The sequence below is a fragment of the Sinocyclocheilus rhinocerous genome, unplaced genomic scaffold, assembly GCF_001515625.1.
Source record: "Sinocyclocheilus rhinocerous isolate Xijiao unplaced genomic scaffold, SAMN03320098_v1.1 scaffold3739, whole genome shotgun sequence".
Lineage (NCBI taxonomy): Eukaryota > Metazoa > Chordata > Actinopteri > Cypriniformes > Cyprinidae > Sinocyclocheilus > Sinocyclocheilus rhinocerous.
Genome location: NW_015656041.1, coordinates 103,186 through 119,806, shown reverse-complemented (window position 1 = coordinate 119,806; position 16,621 = coordinate 103,186).

The window sequence follows — 16,621 nt, the reverse complement described above, 5'->3', positions numbered from 1 at the left end:
AAATCCTCATCAGTTAACTCACTGATCTTTTGAAAGATGGGATCTTTCTAGTTTTAATGCAACATGAGGCTTGGGTGTAACAGCTCTTCTATGAACCTGAATCTGGGGAGGTTCTATCATTCCTCCCTTAATAACACATTATACATAAGGAGCATCTGTAAAATAAAACTAATTTTCAGGCATCTGTACAGATTCTCTATGATTCAAACTGAAGTCAAACTATGTGAACTGTAAGACCTTCTGGCAAACACCTTTCTAAACAAGGCCCAACTTATTTATCACTAGTGGAGCTTTTTAAGCAGTGTCATGGCATCTTTTTTTAATACATTTGCTAAATATACAAATGTTATCATACTTCCAAGCATTGTATTTGCGTGTTTAGGTAACTCTACAGCAATCAAACCAGAGCACTGGGTTCTTGCCTATTCCTTGCCATTTATCATCAAAATAGGGTTGCGTTTCCTTCCCTCATACCCTTTTCAGAGCCATTGATTGTGATTTGTCTTTACAATGTGTCCTAAGGTGCCTTTCATAACAGGGGTTAGGTTCAAAGAAACCCATCCCAGGTTCACAAAATTTTCCAAAACAAACTGGGCGCAGCTGTTGAAATGTGCCGTTTATAATTAATCTAACTTTTTCCACAGAGGTTCAAGATACCGAAGTCAGCGAAGGCAAACATGAATTGAACAAACTGAGAATAACTCGCCTGGTGAACACTAAATAATCTCAGAGACTGTACATGGGGAGGGGAATAAATGAAGAAACCTGCCAAATTCATTTCCTCAGCTGCGTTTCTGAGACCCAATAAGAAATCATTAATCAATAAAACGTCAAAATAATTGCAGCAACCAAATAGTTATTTGCTTCATCATTGGTCAGACTCTTTTATACAAGAAATGAAAACATGTTCTTCTGTCTTATCAAGTAGAACATCAATCATATTTATACTATTTACACATTTCGGGCCCCTTTGCAGACCAGGAACATGAGGACCGTTCTTACCCCTTTTCCAACAGCATGCTAAAGTACTTTAGTGTTACTGTTGTACATGATAAACATCCTCTTGCTGTGGTGAGTGTGTGTGTGTGTGTGTGAGAGAAGTAAAGCCACCTTTTCACTAGCTCCTACATTACCATTACTCTAGATTGTCTCATTCCGCCCCCTAGTGGCAGTTGCATGGGACATTCAAATTGGTAGTGAAGCTACTCTCCACTTAAATTCATTGGTAAAATTAATAAATAATGAATGTGAATATATCCACAAAAAATAAATAAATAAATAAATAAACACAGTATGTTTTATAGGGCTAATCAATGTAAATATTTATTTAACAATTATGAAATTATTACAGACAATTATTCAAAACAGCCCATTTTACAGAAGTTCAAAGAAAAATGTTTTATTGGAATCTCATGATTTGATTGTAACACATTACATTCAGCCTGGCTGAAAAATATTTCAACGCGGCCAAAACTCAAATAGTGTTTGAAAATTCTGCATATACATATGAGTGTCTCCCTACACTCTCAAACTACTTTATAATATTTTATATTTTTATGCATAATATGAAATACATGTAAATTACATAGAGAAATATAAGATGTTACATTAAAGATGTTGATTCTATCTATTGTTTTTATTTTGATTGTCATTAACATGGCTAATTGGGGTTGTATTTATTTTTCGTCATTAAAATTATGTACACAGCCTTGTACCTTTTTTTCCCCCCTCCAATCAAAGTCTGTAATGTTTTGATTAATCTCATAGCTGGTTGGTTTGGTTCATGGCTTTTAACTCAAAGACTTAAAAAAAAATCCTTATGGGAAAATTACTTGCGGAATGAAGGTTTCTGAAAAAGTGGGCAGGCACTGTTGCAATGTCCAATAATATCTAATGTGCAATAGAACTATTTAACGAACATGCATTGAACTATGGTTAAACTTACAATGATGGTTTTATCATCTTAGTGTTGTTTTTCAAAACGTTATTAATACACCAGTGTTGTTAAAATCGTTTTTAGAAAGAGAAACGGTCATTGAAGCATTAATACATCAAGTCTTTCCAGCGCCCACTGTGAATCTGACCCTGTACTGTGACGCTCTCCCTCCCTCTAGTGGCTGAAAATGGTTGCAGTGAAATTAAAATGTAAATAGCATCTTGTTTTGGGATTCACCTAATAAAAACAACAGCACTGTAATGGAAGAACATTAAAGACCTCACTTTTAACATTAATATCTCTGCAACCTTTCATTAGACAAGTACAAAGTCTGTGTCTCTACAGTATGTCCCTACTCTTGATGTCTATAAAGGTTCATGGAACTTGGCACTACTTATTTCCAAAATAAAAATATGCAAAACAAAACTAAACAAACAAACAAGAATAAGATATGCCTACAGAAAATATAAAAGGTAAAAGCCGCCTTTCCACTGTCTCCAACATTTGGATGCGATTGTCGTATTTCTCCCCCTAGCGGCAGTCGCACAGAACTTTCAAACTGGTCGTGAAGCAACCGTCACCCTCGGCTTATTCACCATGGTAAAATGAACGCTTTTAATGAATATAATGAATGTATGAATATATCCACACAAAACAAATGACCTCCCAAATAAAAACACAGTAGGTTTTATGAGGCTAATCAATGTACATAATGATTTAATGATTATAAAATAATTATTTCTGCCATAATTATTCTAAAGCGCCAATTTTACAGAAATAGTGTTTACAGAATAACGTTAAAGTGGAAAAATATAGGTAATTTTGAATTAGAATAAATCGCATCCAGTCGGGTGGTCGCACATGGTCTAGCTGCAGAAGTTCAAATATTTTAACGCATCCGAAGCTCAAATCGGATACAAATTTTCCGCATATGATCGGAACTCCACGCAGCTCCCGCACTACTCTTCATTGGAAATGAATGACTTCCGGTTTGTCGCTTGTCGGAGATAGTGGAAAGGCAGCTGACTCGTCCGGTGTGCGACCGCCTTTCAGAAATGCAGCACAGCAAGAGTGACTGATATCATCAAAATAATACATAGCTAAATTTAAGTCAAATGAAATCCTCATTACAAATGCATCATCACACAAAACTGTGCACAAAACCAACACATGTAATGTGTGTTTAATGTAAGCCAGCACATCATGACAGCACTCACAGCAAAACAAATTAGTGGCAGACACTTCATGACAAAGAAGTATTGTTTATTATAAATAATATTATTATTGGTACAGCGGCCTACTAAATGTCTTCACTTACGTTATTTGCGTCTTCCATCGTGACATGAATAATAGCTAGTTATTTTATCAGTTTTTTTTTTTTTTTTTCGACGGAACTTGTTATAAAGTTAGTGACAACATGGCCCGCCCATTTAGAGGAAGGATATGATTGGTCAATTTTTCTGTCATTTAAAATTATGCTTCCATTGGTTTACTATTGCTTGGCCCTCTGAAATTTCATAGTTGGACCCCCAATCACAGAGCTGCAAACTCTAGGCGGAAACATTCTAATATGGAGAAAATGGGCGTTGTTCGTGTAACGATTTCGCTGATTTTAAGAGTTTATTTCCACAGAAATTGTATTTATTTTATTTAGATGGTGATTGTCAAATTATGAATTGCTTAAATAAAAATAGAAATTATGACTTTTTATTAAAATAATATTTAAAATTTGTCATTTAAAAATTGTAAATATTGTTTTTACAATAGTTTAGGCCCTCTCTGAGTAAGTAAGAGGTGTCACGCCCCTGGACTGTCTGTGTGTGTTTTCTCCCTTGTTTGATTGTGTTCATTTGATTCAGGTGTGTCTCGTCAATTACCCTCGTTTAGTTCTGTATTTAAAGTGTAGTCTGCCCCATGTTTCCTTGTCCGGAGTTAAATGCCTTCATGTCCATGAATGGTGCTACGTGTGTGTTCCTGCCAGTCCTGTGTTACCCCTTTTGGATCATTAAAGATTGTGAAGAAATATCTCCTGCGTCTCCTCGTCCTTCGCTCCTGCACAGCAGACACCCGTGACAGAACACTGGAACTACAAAATAAGTATATTGCGTGTTCCCCTCCGTTTGTTTTCCGTGTTTTGTACAGAGTTTTGTTTTTTTCCCCTATGGATCCCCTCACCACTAAATTCACCGCCCTAGCCCGTAAGGACCTTCCCATCTTGGAGTATGCTGTTGAGTTCAGCCAGCTCACCGTTTTAACGGCGTTCGACGATGCTGCGCTGAACTCAGTGTTCTGGATCGGGGCAAATTACCATTGCCCCGTTGACCTCCCAGACACCACTGGACTGAACTTGAGGGAGGCAATCATCCGGTGTCTGGAGAGCGTCCGGTCCCAATCCAGAGCACAGCCAGACCCAGAGCCCAGCCCCCCATCACCCCGCTGCGCGGAGCGCAAGCCCAAGCCCGAGCCCACCGATGACGGACCCCGATCCAGAGCACAGCCAGACCCAGAGCCCAGCCCCCCATCACCCCGCTGCGCGGAGCGCAAGCCCAAGCCCGAGCCCACCGATGACGGAGAGCCCGACCCCGCCACGACTGAAGAGCCATCGCCACACAGAGCGACAGAGCTGAGGATCGCCGTGAAGCCGAAACTGCTAGTGACGTCAGACCATGTGCAAGAGCCGGCTACAATGCCTGCCACGAGGGAAAAAGCCGTGTCTCGTCAATTACCCTCGTTTAGTTCTGTATTTAAAGTGTAGTCTGCCCCATGTTTCCTTGTCCGGTATTAAATGCCTTCATGTCCATGAATGGTGCTACGTGTGTGTTCTTGCCAGTCCTGTGTTACCCCTTTTGGATCATTAAAGATTGTGAAGAAATATCTCCTTCGTCTCCGTGCTCCTTGCTCCTACGCAGTAGACACCCGTGACAAGAGGGCCCCTCTGAGTGGTTTACATAATGTAAAGGAAAGTACTGGAGCATAAAAAAGCCTTTATGAGAGCAAGTGGGATGTTTGACTACAATAGACATATTTTGTTCAAAAATGTTCCAGTACTGTCCTAAATTTAATGATGGTGCATATCAACATCAGAATTCATTGTAATTTATCAAAATACTGATTTCTTGTGGTTCACATTTGCTTCTGATGTATAGTTACACCATTTTTACCTTGAATAATGATTATATCACATTAATGTGATTCATTATTTAAACTTCTGAATAATTTCTCTCTGAAAGATATTTTATGGAAGTATTACAATTTAATAAAACCACAATAACTATTCACATTAGTGTATGGCAAGAACAAGGTTCACTGAAAATGTGCCAAAAAGACTCCAAACAACGTGCTATTGTTGTGTAGAATCCACATGGCCTACAAAATACAAGTACCATGAACCCAACATAAATGGTCTCTAAGCTGTGCTATTACGTGATTCTCTATTGTGATTGAAGAGTCTGCACTCAATAAAAAGCTTTATAAATGTTTACCCCCCTAAGCAGAGAAAAAGAGTGCCGTTCCCTTGAAAAAGCATGGTCTTCCAGAGAAAACCCATGTGTCAGTCTAACTTACCTGAGGCTATGTCTACAACAGGAAACCAGTGAAGCACAGAAAACTGGGTATGTGACTAGCAATGAAAACTAAGCAATGCTCAAACACCCCTTCTCAGCATTCAGTATTTACACAAGGTATCCTAGAGCAATTTAAAATGGTTAATGTGCAAAATGGCCTCACTGGTACTGTGAGCTGATTGAATAACAAGCCTAGTACGCAAGTAGGCATGGGTTTTTAATTTGGCGTCAGTGCTAATGTAAAATCGATGGTTTATTTCAGCTGAGGTAATAATGTTGAGCACCACAAAAAAGGGGAAAAAGTGTATATCTGACTTGTTGCATGTTTTCTTTGTTATACCTTGATGTTTTTAGTTTTACAGAATACAAAATGTGTTCTTGTGTGCGTGTACCTTTTTAACACGTCAACTGATTCCACCCTCCAGCCTGAATAGCTGTAACTTTTCTGTCTCCTGCATTGACATGCCTGAAGCAGAGAGGAGCCGAGAAGGTGAGTCATGTCTCATTATTCTCAAGAATGCAACTTCAAAGCTGCCATGGCAGACAATACATCATAATCTCTATTCAACAGCCTTTCAACAGAGCCAGCTCACATCTCAAGTCATGCGTGTACCTTCAAGTGCAATCTAAAAATTTATAAGTGTATATAATCAGAGGCAAGTAGAGCTTTTTTTCAAAATGTTCCTGTCTGCATGGCATTCAGGGATATATACAGAGTATCATTGCTAATCTGTTAATAAACATTTGATTCCTGTTATAATTGTAATACTTTTTAAACTTCTCAGGGGGTAATGTGATTTCATTATAATTTATTATTTTTGTGGCATTCTTTTCTCTCATAAAAGAGACTCTTAGGCTGATGATACACAGGGCAACTTTTTAAGCAATGTTGCCATCAGCAGGCAACCAGGTGAGACACAGGGCCTACGACCAGTATCCAGATAGAAATTTGTTACCCATTCTCAATGGGAAAATGCCCAAGCAACATTGCTAAAAAAAAGTTGCCCAGCAAAATTGCTCAAAAAGTTGCCGTGTGTAGCAACAGCCTTAAAAATTCCTAGCTGCCCTGCAGCCATCTAATTTCACACTCAGGGGCATTGGGTAATATGTGCTGTGACATTGCTGAATGAATGACCTATTAACATTTGCCCAGAAAACTCTTTGCGTATTTAACATTTCATACTTCAAGGAGTCGTACACACACACACACACAAATATACTTGTATATGTGGTTTACGGGGACTCTCCATAGGTGTAATGGTTTTATACTCTACAAACTGTATTTTCTATCCCCAAACCCTACCCCCACAGAAAACTACTGGCATTTTTTGAATTTCAAAAAATACTGTTTAGTATGTTTTTAAGCCATACACCATGTTTACGTTGTAATACCCATGTCATTATGCACATTTGTATCCTCATAACCCTAACCCTGACCCATATACAGTGGGTACGGAAAGTATTCAGACCCCCTTAAATTTTTCACTCTTTGTTATATTGCAGCCATTTGCTAAAATCATTTAAGTTAATTTTTTTTCCTCATCAATTTTTCTTTTTTTTATTATATTAGTGTTATATTACATCCCTACTGTGTTATTCCTATGTATGTCTGCACTATCATGTATTTCTGCACTATGTTTGTACTTTCTTCTACACTGGAAGCTCCTGTCGTCAAGTCAAATTCCTTGTGTGTGTAAACATACTTGGTAATAAAGCTCTTCTGATTCTGATTCTGATTCTGATATTCAAGCACACACACACAAATAAAATTCTGACATTATTTACTCATTCCAAAACTAAAATGACAAAAACATATAAAATGACAACAAAAAAAAATAATTAAAAGTGAAGTAAAGCATAAAACTCTTGTGCTATATTACAGTAAAGGTGTGATCACATTAGCAACATTTCAGTGAAATTTTGCTGGCAAAAAGGGTCCATTGTCCACTGTAATATAGTAATGCACGAAACACCACTCACACAGTTGCCACTTTCAAACAAAGCAGCATTTTGTTGGTTACCATGGCAAATTTGTGTGAAACTGTGACTACACTTTAAGCCAGTGAGTTGAATGAGCTATCATTTAATGGAAAAGAGCTTCACAAAAAAAAAATCTAAATTGTTTTATCCACAGAAGAAAGCCACATTAAGGTAAATGTATTTGATACTGTAAAACAAACAAAGCTTTCAAACAAAGCAGCATTTTGTTGGTTACCATGGCAAATTTGTGTGAAACTGTGACTACACTTTAAGCCAGTGAGTTGAATGAGCTATCATTTAATGGAAAAGAGCTTCACAAAAAAAATTCAAAAATGTTTGTTCCACAGAAGAAAGTCACATTAAGGTAAATGTATTTGATACTGTAAATAAATTACCTTCAATGACAAGTATGACAAATTTGCTAATATGCGAAAAGGCTTAAACATCTAAGCTTGGATTCTGTAGTTTTTATTTCTGACCACATGAAGAAGAAAATCAGGACATAAACAATATACAGCTCTGTAAAAAATTAAGAGATTACTCCCATTTTTTTCTTAAATCAGCATCTCTTCCCAGATAGCAAGAACCGTTTGGGCCACATTTGGCCTATGTATGGCATGGCTGAGCACATATGGGCCAAACTTTAACCGTATATGTTTTGCCATGGATTTAGAATTGGAGGGAATTTTCTTTTGGATTTTTTGAGGTATATGGCCCAGATGATAGCACACAACTGAGAGCCATATGTGGCTTGGCTATGGCACACCATGGAATATGTTAACTTATGGTTAACATTTGGCTTTTATTTGGAAAAACACATATAAACTGCTGGCAGGTCAGTGGCAGTCCACATCTCAGCCCATTCAACAATGCTATTGGTTGCTTTGTGTCTTCCCTTATTCCTATTGGTGGATTACTGAAATTTTGAAAATATATCCGTTATTTCCCGCTCTGCTTCCTCTTTCAATCGCCGTTAAAAAAGAAGATGATTAAAAAGCTCCCTATTTACAACAACAGCCTTTTTGCCCAGACACATTCTTATTCAGGTAAGTGCAGTTTTGGTGTTTTAAATATTTTCTAGGGGTTTTAATGGTACACTTATTCGTACCGAAAATTGTACCGAACAAATGTAATTTTAACCACTGCAGGTGCGGAACTTAATCTGTTTCAATTCATAGCCGTAAATAAAACTTCACTATACATTATTACTATACATTACATTCTGTAATCGCAGCCATATAAGAATACCATATAAGGTCCATATATCAGCCACATCTGTTTTTATTATTTGGGTCACTCTGTGTTGTGTTATGGCACTGTTTAGGTTCAGTTCTGGCTAAAAATATGTGGACCAGTTTTGGGCCGGCGAACACAAACTAATCTGGGCCACACTTTAGCTGTTGATATGGGCCAGATCCGCGGCAAAGGAAATTTGCTGACTGGGTTCATATATGGCAGCCATTCCATTCCAGTGTCTGTTGAATTCCAACACAGGCACAACTCATTCTGCTTAATGAAGTACTGATTGGGTGATCACCTCAACCAAATCTTAACCATTGCTGTGGTTATCACTATCCTCTTGCAATAGGACCAACTGGATGGCAAAAACAGTGCTATTAGTACCTCAAAATTAATTGTAATCAAATAATAACAATTGACCATGCCAAAATAGTTGAAAAGAAAAGTTTTGAGTGAGGAAAATAAGGGTTCCATTCTGGCTTTACTGGCAGAGGGATACAATGAGCATCAGGTTGCTTCCATCCTTAAAATTTACAGTGTTCATAAGAACCAGGTCAAGCTGCAGACATTGGAGACAAAAAAGCTACAGACAGGCAGAGAGTGAAAACGACTCTCCGCTGTGGGGATGATCGCTAACTCATTCAAATGTCACTCAACAACCGTAGAATAACATCAAGTGACCTACAAAAAGAATGGCAAACAACAGCTGGGGTGAAATGCATGAAACAGGCTCCCAGGGACAGGGCTGAAGTTCTGCAAAGCTAGAAAAAAAAGACCTTCATCAATGATAAGCAAAGAAGAGCCAGGCTCCCAGTCAACATTTGTATGTGGGGCCCATGTGGGTTTGACATGGGCTGAAAAAGTGGGCCCAAAGTGGGATTGTCCGTGGGTTCCATAATGGCCCAATGTCAATTGCACACTTGGATTTCATGTGGGATTACACTTGCCAACAGGTGGGCCCCAACTGGGCAACACGCGCAAGACCCATCTTGGCCCCAGCTTTAGGTTTTATGTGGGTACTACAAGGTTACTACATGGGCGGAAATTTGGGTTTTAAGTGGGTTTGTCCACGGGCTCCATGTTGGCCCCATGCAACATACCCATGTGAATTTTATGCAGGAATTCACTGGGCTTTTGTTGGGGCCCAACTAGGGAAACATATGCAAAACTCATCTGGGTTCCATCTAAATATGGGTTGTAAGTGGGTTTGTCCACGGGTTCCATGTTGGTCCCATGCCAATTGCCCATGTGGGTTTTATTTGAGATTTAATTGGATATTAGGTGGGGCCCAACTAGGAAACATTTGCAAAAACCTATCTGGATCCCATCTTCAAACTCTATGTGGGGACTACATGGGATAAATTGTGGGTTGCAAGTGGGATTGTCCTTGCTTTCCTGAATGCAGCCATGAAACAGCAGATTTATCAAGAACAGGCTTGCTCTGCGGTGAGTGATGCCGGCCAAAGAGCCAGGCAGGAAGAGGAGAGGAGAGTAGTTGAATCGGTAAAGTGCTTGATAGGGACTCGAAACGGAGGCAGGCATCTAACCTATCCTAATGTGTGTGCATGCCATGAGTGTAGAATACGTAAACACTTTTTAATAAAACGTAAATTCGTCCCCAGCGCTTTTTTGGCAAAATCAAGTCAAGTGTGTTCATAGAGGTTTCCATGGGCCAATGCGAATAAATCTAGATTTAAATTAAAAAAGACACGATATTGTCGGTCCTGTCGTTTTATTCTTATCCAACACAACTAGATGTGATATGAGTGTGATACATACATACATACACTACCAGTCAAAAGTTATGGAACATTAATATTTTTTATGTTTTTTAAAGAAGTCGCTTCTCACCAAGCCTGCATTTATTTGATCCAAAATACATCAAAATCAGTAATATTGTGATTTTTTTTACTATTTAAAACAACTAGTTGGGGGTTTGGTGCCTTGCTCAAGGGCACCTCAGTCATGGAATTGAAGGTGGGAGAGCATGCTGTACATTCACTCCCCCCACCGACAATCCCTGCCGGTACGAGACTCGAACCCGCAATCAGTGCCTTACACTAACTCCTCACATGCGTAAACACTCATTGCTTTACTTAACACCAACCAATCATGGCTTTAGAATAGGCCTATAAATAGGCCAAAGGTCATGTTATACAGTTTTTACTCAGTCGCTTTGGTGCATTTCTCAGATCAGAAATGAAATTCTCAAAACTACTTGTTCAACCTCCACATCATAGTCACTTGTGCATATTATAATAGCAGTTTCTCATTCTTTTGAACAAGTTTGCTTTGGTACATTCATGCAACTGATTATGTACATTCATGGATCACGGAACGAACCAAAAGAAGGGGGGAGGGGGGGGCTAATATTCTGTTAATATTAGAAACAGTAGGCCTACTAATAGTATTAGTTAGATGCCAGATATATTAGACTACAGGTTCTAATTTGTTGAGATAGTGAATTGGTGGGTTTTTGCTAAATGTGGTTCTTTTAATTGTGATGATTTTGGCTCAAAGACTTAAACTACTTCAGTCTGTGTGCATTGAATTTATTTAATACACGAGTTTCACAATTTGAGTTGAATTACTGAAATAAATTAACTTTTCCACGACATTCTAATTTATTGAGATGCACCTGTATGTATTTTTAAGCTATGATTCTGGATAATTGATTTTTAGAATATAGATTGAATTGAATTTGAATTGAATTTGAATTTATTGCCATTTGCACAGGTACAGTGTAGTACAGGTACATTGGAATACTTGTGTGTTTCGCAGAGTCAAGCTTTATAGAAGGGAGAAAAAAAAAATTTGTGTCATCTGATCACGGTTCTTCCGATTCTGAAAACAAAACATTAGACAGCCAAACAAAATAATATGTAGGCTAATTTACTGACAAAAGTTTCTTACAAAATATTTTTTTTAATGTTATAAATGAGGCTATTTAAAAATATTTATTAGGCTACTTTAAATGAATTAATTATGAAGTCACTGGTCGCCACCTACTGGCATAATGTAACAAAATATATATTTGAAGCATAACATAGTTCCAAACGTCATTTACTCAATTTGATCGCGGCTGCCGCAGCATCAGAGTTTATATTCGGACTAAACTTTTATCCCAATACTTTCGTTATTATTTAATTTTTGCAACAGAAATGTAGCCTAGCCAATCTTCAGTGTCACATGTTCCTTCAGAAATCATTCTAATATGCTGTTTTGCTGCCTAATTATTATCAGTAATTATTTGTGATCAGTTAATCTATCACTAATGGTTTTCATTATTATCAATACGCCTACTGAAAACTGTTTTCACATAATAATTTTGTGGAAACTGTGGTACTTCAGCTTTTTCATATTTATTTGATGAATACAAAATTATAGAACAGCATTTATTTGAAATAATAATGTTAATTATTATTTCATAATAATAATTATATGTTAGCTGGTGGGTTTATGGTGTGGTGGGTTGCGGACCGGGTGTGGTGGGCTGCTCTGTGCCAGAAAGTCTAGGGCCACTTTTTAGCCCCAGTCCGCCCCTGTGTACATTTGTCTATGGTTTCCTACATTATCAGTTGCTATTGTCATGTTGCTCAAAATGTTTTTTAAAATATATATATAAGAGGTGGTGGGCTGCCTGGACCAAAAAATGTCTGGGCTGATTTTTTGTCCCAGTCTAGCCCTGGCTGCAGTCTATTTAAAATGTTTATTCTTGAATGCATTTTAAAAAATGGTCTGAATAAATGATTCAATGACACATATATACTTAACGTGTTTCATTACTGGTTGAATCAGCATTTTTTTAATGAATCTCAAATTAATGATTCAATGACAAATACATTTGTTTAACAGTCATTTGTCGCTACCTACTACTATAACAATGTACGTAACACAATCTTAATTTGAAGTGTCAACTTTGTTTCAAAAGATGATTTGCTCTATTTTGATTGCTACTGTAGATATCAGTGTGTATACCCAAACTAAACGTTTATCCCAGTACTTCTGTGAAAATTTGAATAATTCTAACACAGAAAAAAGCTATACAGTGTTGTTGAAAAACTTTGTGACACTGTTTCATATCGTATGATGCATGGAATGAGCTGTTGTTGTTATAATATTATATTAAAGAATACAATAAATGACTGCCGTGTCAATCTAAAATTCTCTTTCCACTTATCGACTGTGAAGTTGTGCAGGACAACGTTGTCCCACAAGTGATTGTTTCGGACTCTCATCTGCAGACACCTTGTTTTAAGCATGGGAAGGGGTGTTTTTATTGCTTGGTTAATATGAGCAACACAGCAAAAAGCTCTCCTAATCGTCGTCCTAATTAGGATTTGAAAAAAAAAATAGATCTTAAATTTAATGTTCCTGTAGCTCAGTGGTAGAGCATTGCGTTAGCAGTGCGAAAGGTCATGGGTTCAATTCCCAGGGAACACGGATATTTGTAACTCACTGACAGCCAATGAAATTGAAGCATTTCAACAGCTGGCCAATGAAATTGAAGCATTTCAACAGCTGGCCAAAGAACGGATATTATGTCACAGCCAATCAGATTTTTTCATGCATTTATTTGGACCGGGGTTCGAATCCCACTCACACAGGTCTAAACTATTATTTTACACAGCTTTGTGCTTTTCAAACAAAATTCTAAAATTAAACAATACATTACAGCTGCAAAGTAAGTAATTTGTGTCTTGCCTTTTTGAAAAACAAAGCAAATTATTATGAATAAATAATTAGTATTAAAATAATTACAGTAAAATAATAGTAGTATACATTACATGGTTATATGAAAACATGAATAATTATATAATAATGGTTATATTAAACATGAATGGTTTCTATTAAATGGCTTTTGAAATGTAAATAAGAATCATTTAAATTTAACTCAAACTGAGTTAATAATTTGTCACACTTAAGATAAATGATCAATTAAGTGTTTCCAAAACCATAGAAATGGTAAAATAGTAGTCCTACGAAGTGGAACACAGCATTAATGAAGCAATTTGTAATTTTCAGTTGTATATTTATTAAATTCTTTAAGCACTTTTTAAGATAAGTGAATATCGATCCAAAATTAGAAAGAAAAATATAATTCTGACAAAATATAGACACTACAATCTCACACTGAAAAATAAACAAATCAAAATATACAGTATATACATGAGTTAAATATTACTAAGGAGCAAAAGAATATCATTTATTTCTTTTTTTCTGCCACCCATCTCTGTCTTTCCATCTTTCCAGGTCAACTCTTTCTGCATGCCCTGAGGTTGGTAAATGGAAAAGACTTTAGCAGGGCAATGAACATATTTCCCTGCTACGCCAGGAAAGCCTGTGTGTATGTGAGGACTGTTAGAACCCTGCTTCAGTTCCATTTTACACAATCTGCACAAGCAACCAACGTGTTCAGTTTCAGGCCTTTTGTGTTTTTGCTGTCCTCTCTCCTCCACCAGTTTCTTTGTGTCCTCAAGTTCACTCTTAAAGAACTCCATTTCCATAAAGTCTTGGAATGGCATTCTGGGATTTGTTAGTCCTTAATCACCGTAAGCATTAAAAACCTTTGTGGAACAGTAGAAGTACCTGACAGGGCCTTGCTGATTAAAAAAAAAGTGGATAGAGGAACCATCTTTGGCTGTCCACAAGCAAGACAAGTCTTTGTTTGTTTCTTCTTCTCCTGCTCAGGTTGCTGTTGCTGCTCCATAATACTATTCTCTCAATGGTCTCATGAGTTAGGAGTGTGGTCAGAGCAGGTGCTGGTGGGTTTACATTTATAGGCTTCATTGTTACCACTGGCACTCTGGTTGTTTTACTACCTGCTTTAAAGACGTTTCTCTGGAGTTGTTTAATGATGAACTGGTGTTCAGCAGTTTGGCCAGGTGCTTGTCATACTGTGAAATGTGCAGTTTTGTGGTCGAATGGAGCATGCTGGATCAGTAGAGGAATTGTGGACCATTGCTGCATAGTCCTGAGGATGTCCTTCTTCCCATGGTGTTTATTAAGCAAGTTGTCAATGGGCTCCGCGTTTGTGGTCCAGTACAAACATCCTGCCACCAGTCTTCACAGGTCCAGTACGGGTCGCAGGCGAGGCGGTGGCATATATGTAGTTCCTATACAGAGGGAAAAAATGTAAATAATTTCTGCATTTTGAAAATTCTGATTGAGGCTCCACATGGGAACCATGATATGAGGACAGCGAGGGCACAGGCAGTGTACCAGTGGTGTCTGCAACAAGTTGAATATTTAGTTTAATGTGTAAGGAAACAGGGTTTCTGCAGGTTTTATGAAGGTAAAGTTAAGACCTTTTTAATGGGCTCGGTGTTTGTGATCCAGTACAAACACCCTGCCACCAGTCTTCACAGGTCCAGTACGGGTCGCAGGCGAGGCGGTGGCATATATGTAGTTCCTATACAGAGGGAAAAAATGTAAATAATTTCTGCATTTTGAAAATTCTGATTGAGGCTCCACATGGGAACCATGATATGAGGACAGCGAGGGCACAGGCAGTGTACCAGTGGTGTCTGCAACAAGTTGAATATTTAGTTTAATGTGTAAGGAAACAGAGTTTCTGCAGATTTTATGAAGACCAAGTAAAGACCTTTTTAAGACCAAGTGAGGAAAAACACAAATATGTTCTGTAAATGTAAATGTCTGGAGAGAAACACAATGAGTTTTATTAACGTCAGAGTTTGAAAATACAACTTCCAACAGATATTCATAATTTTTTTATTCATTTTACAAAAATGCACTGAAACACTCAGCTCCCAGACACTAGAATATGGAAATACAGTATATTTTTCTGTACGTTCAGATCATGCTGCAAAAATGTGATGTTCTTCCTCTGTATTTTTGTCTTGTTTTCCAGTGAAAATGCATAAAGATTCTTAAATAAAGATAAATTTACTGGAGATACAAAATGACATGAAATACAAAGTCTTGTTTAAAGTGATTTTATGATTAAAACAAGAACTAATATCTGCCATTTGGCAAAAGAGTCACCTGAATTGAAAGGGAACTCATTGACAAATATTTGTTATTGTTTTAAGTGTAAACTCATTTAATTTTATTACATTTTTCAAGACTTCATTTTACATTTGCATCTGAAATAAACATATCTTGACTGAAATATGTTTGATATTTGTATTGGAAAACAAGACAAAACACAGAGGAAGAGATTCCTTCACTTTTTGCTGCATCCAACATTTAAAGGCAGGGTATGTGATTTTTCAAAAACACTTTAGAAAACTGATTCGGGCCAAATCGCAAAACAAACTTGTAGCCAATCAGCAATAAGGGGCGTGTCTACTCATGATGTGGAGGAGAGCGCGTTCAGTGCATGGGACGGACATTAGCCGAGCCGAGCGACAGAAAGATAGAGATGGCGGATAAAAAAACAAAAGAGGAAAACGTCTGCGGAAAGATAAGGCAAGAAGTAGGACCCGTGTAAATATCAGATCAGCTTTCCAGCGCTGGAGAGAACTCAAGGAGCGGAGGCCTGCGATCGGACCCCGAGGTTGCTTTGTTTCTTCTCAATAGGTGAGTAACACCGTGTCTACAACAGCTAAAGTCTGACTACACTGGACGCGATCAAACGACCATTGAAAACCATTTGAAATTTGTGTCAGCACGTCATAAATAGAACCCGGCAGCAGTTTTCTGTCGGGATTTGTTGCGCCGCGCCGCTCACGTCCGTAGACACGGTGTAACATTGGTTTTGCTTTGTTTCACAGAACTAATCGTTGCCTGGGTTGCGTACGTATATGTGGGGCGGAGCTATCAAAATAGGGGCAAGACCCTTTTGGGGTAGGGCCGTGTTTGTTTTGGTGTTTTCAAATATCAACATTGGCTACCAGAAACCACTTACTCTGCCTTTAAGTTATTCTTGTTCTCTTTATTG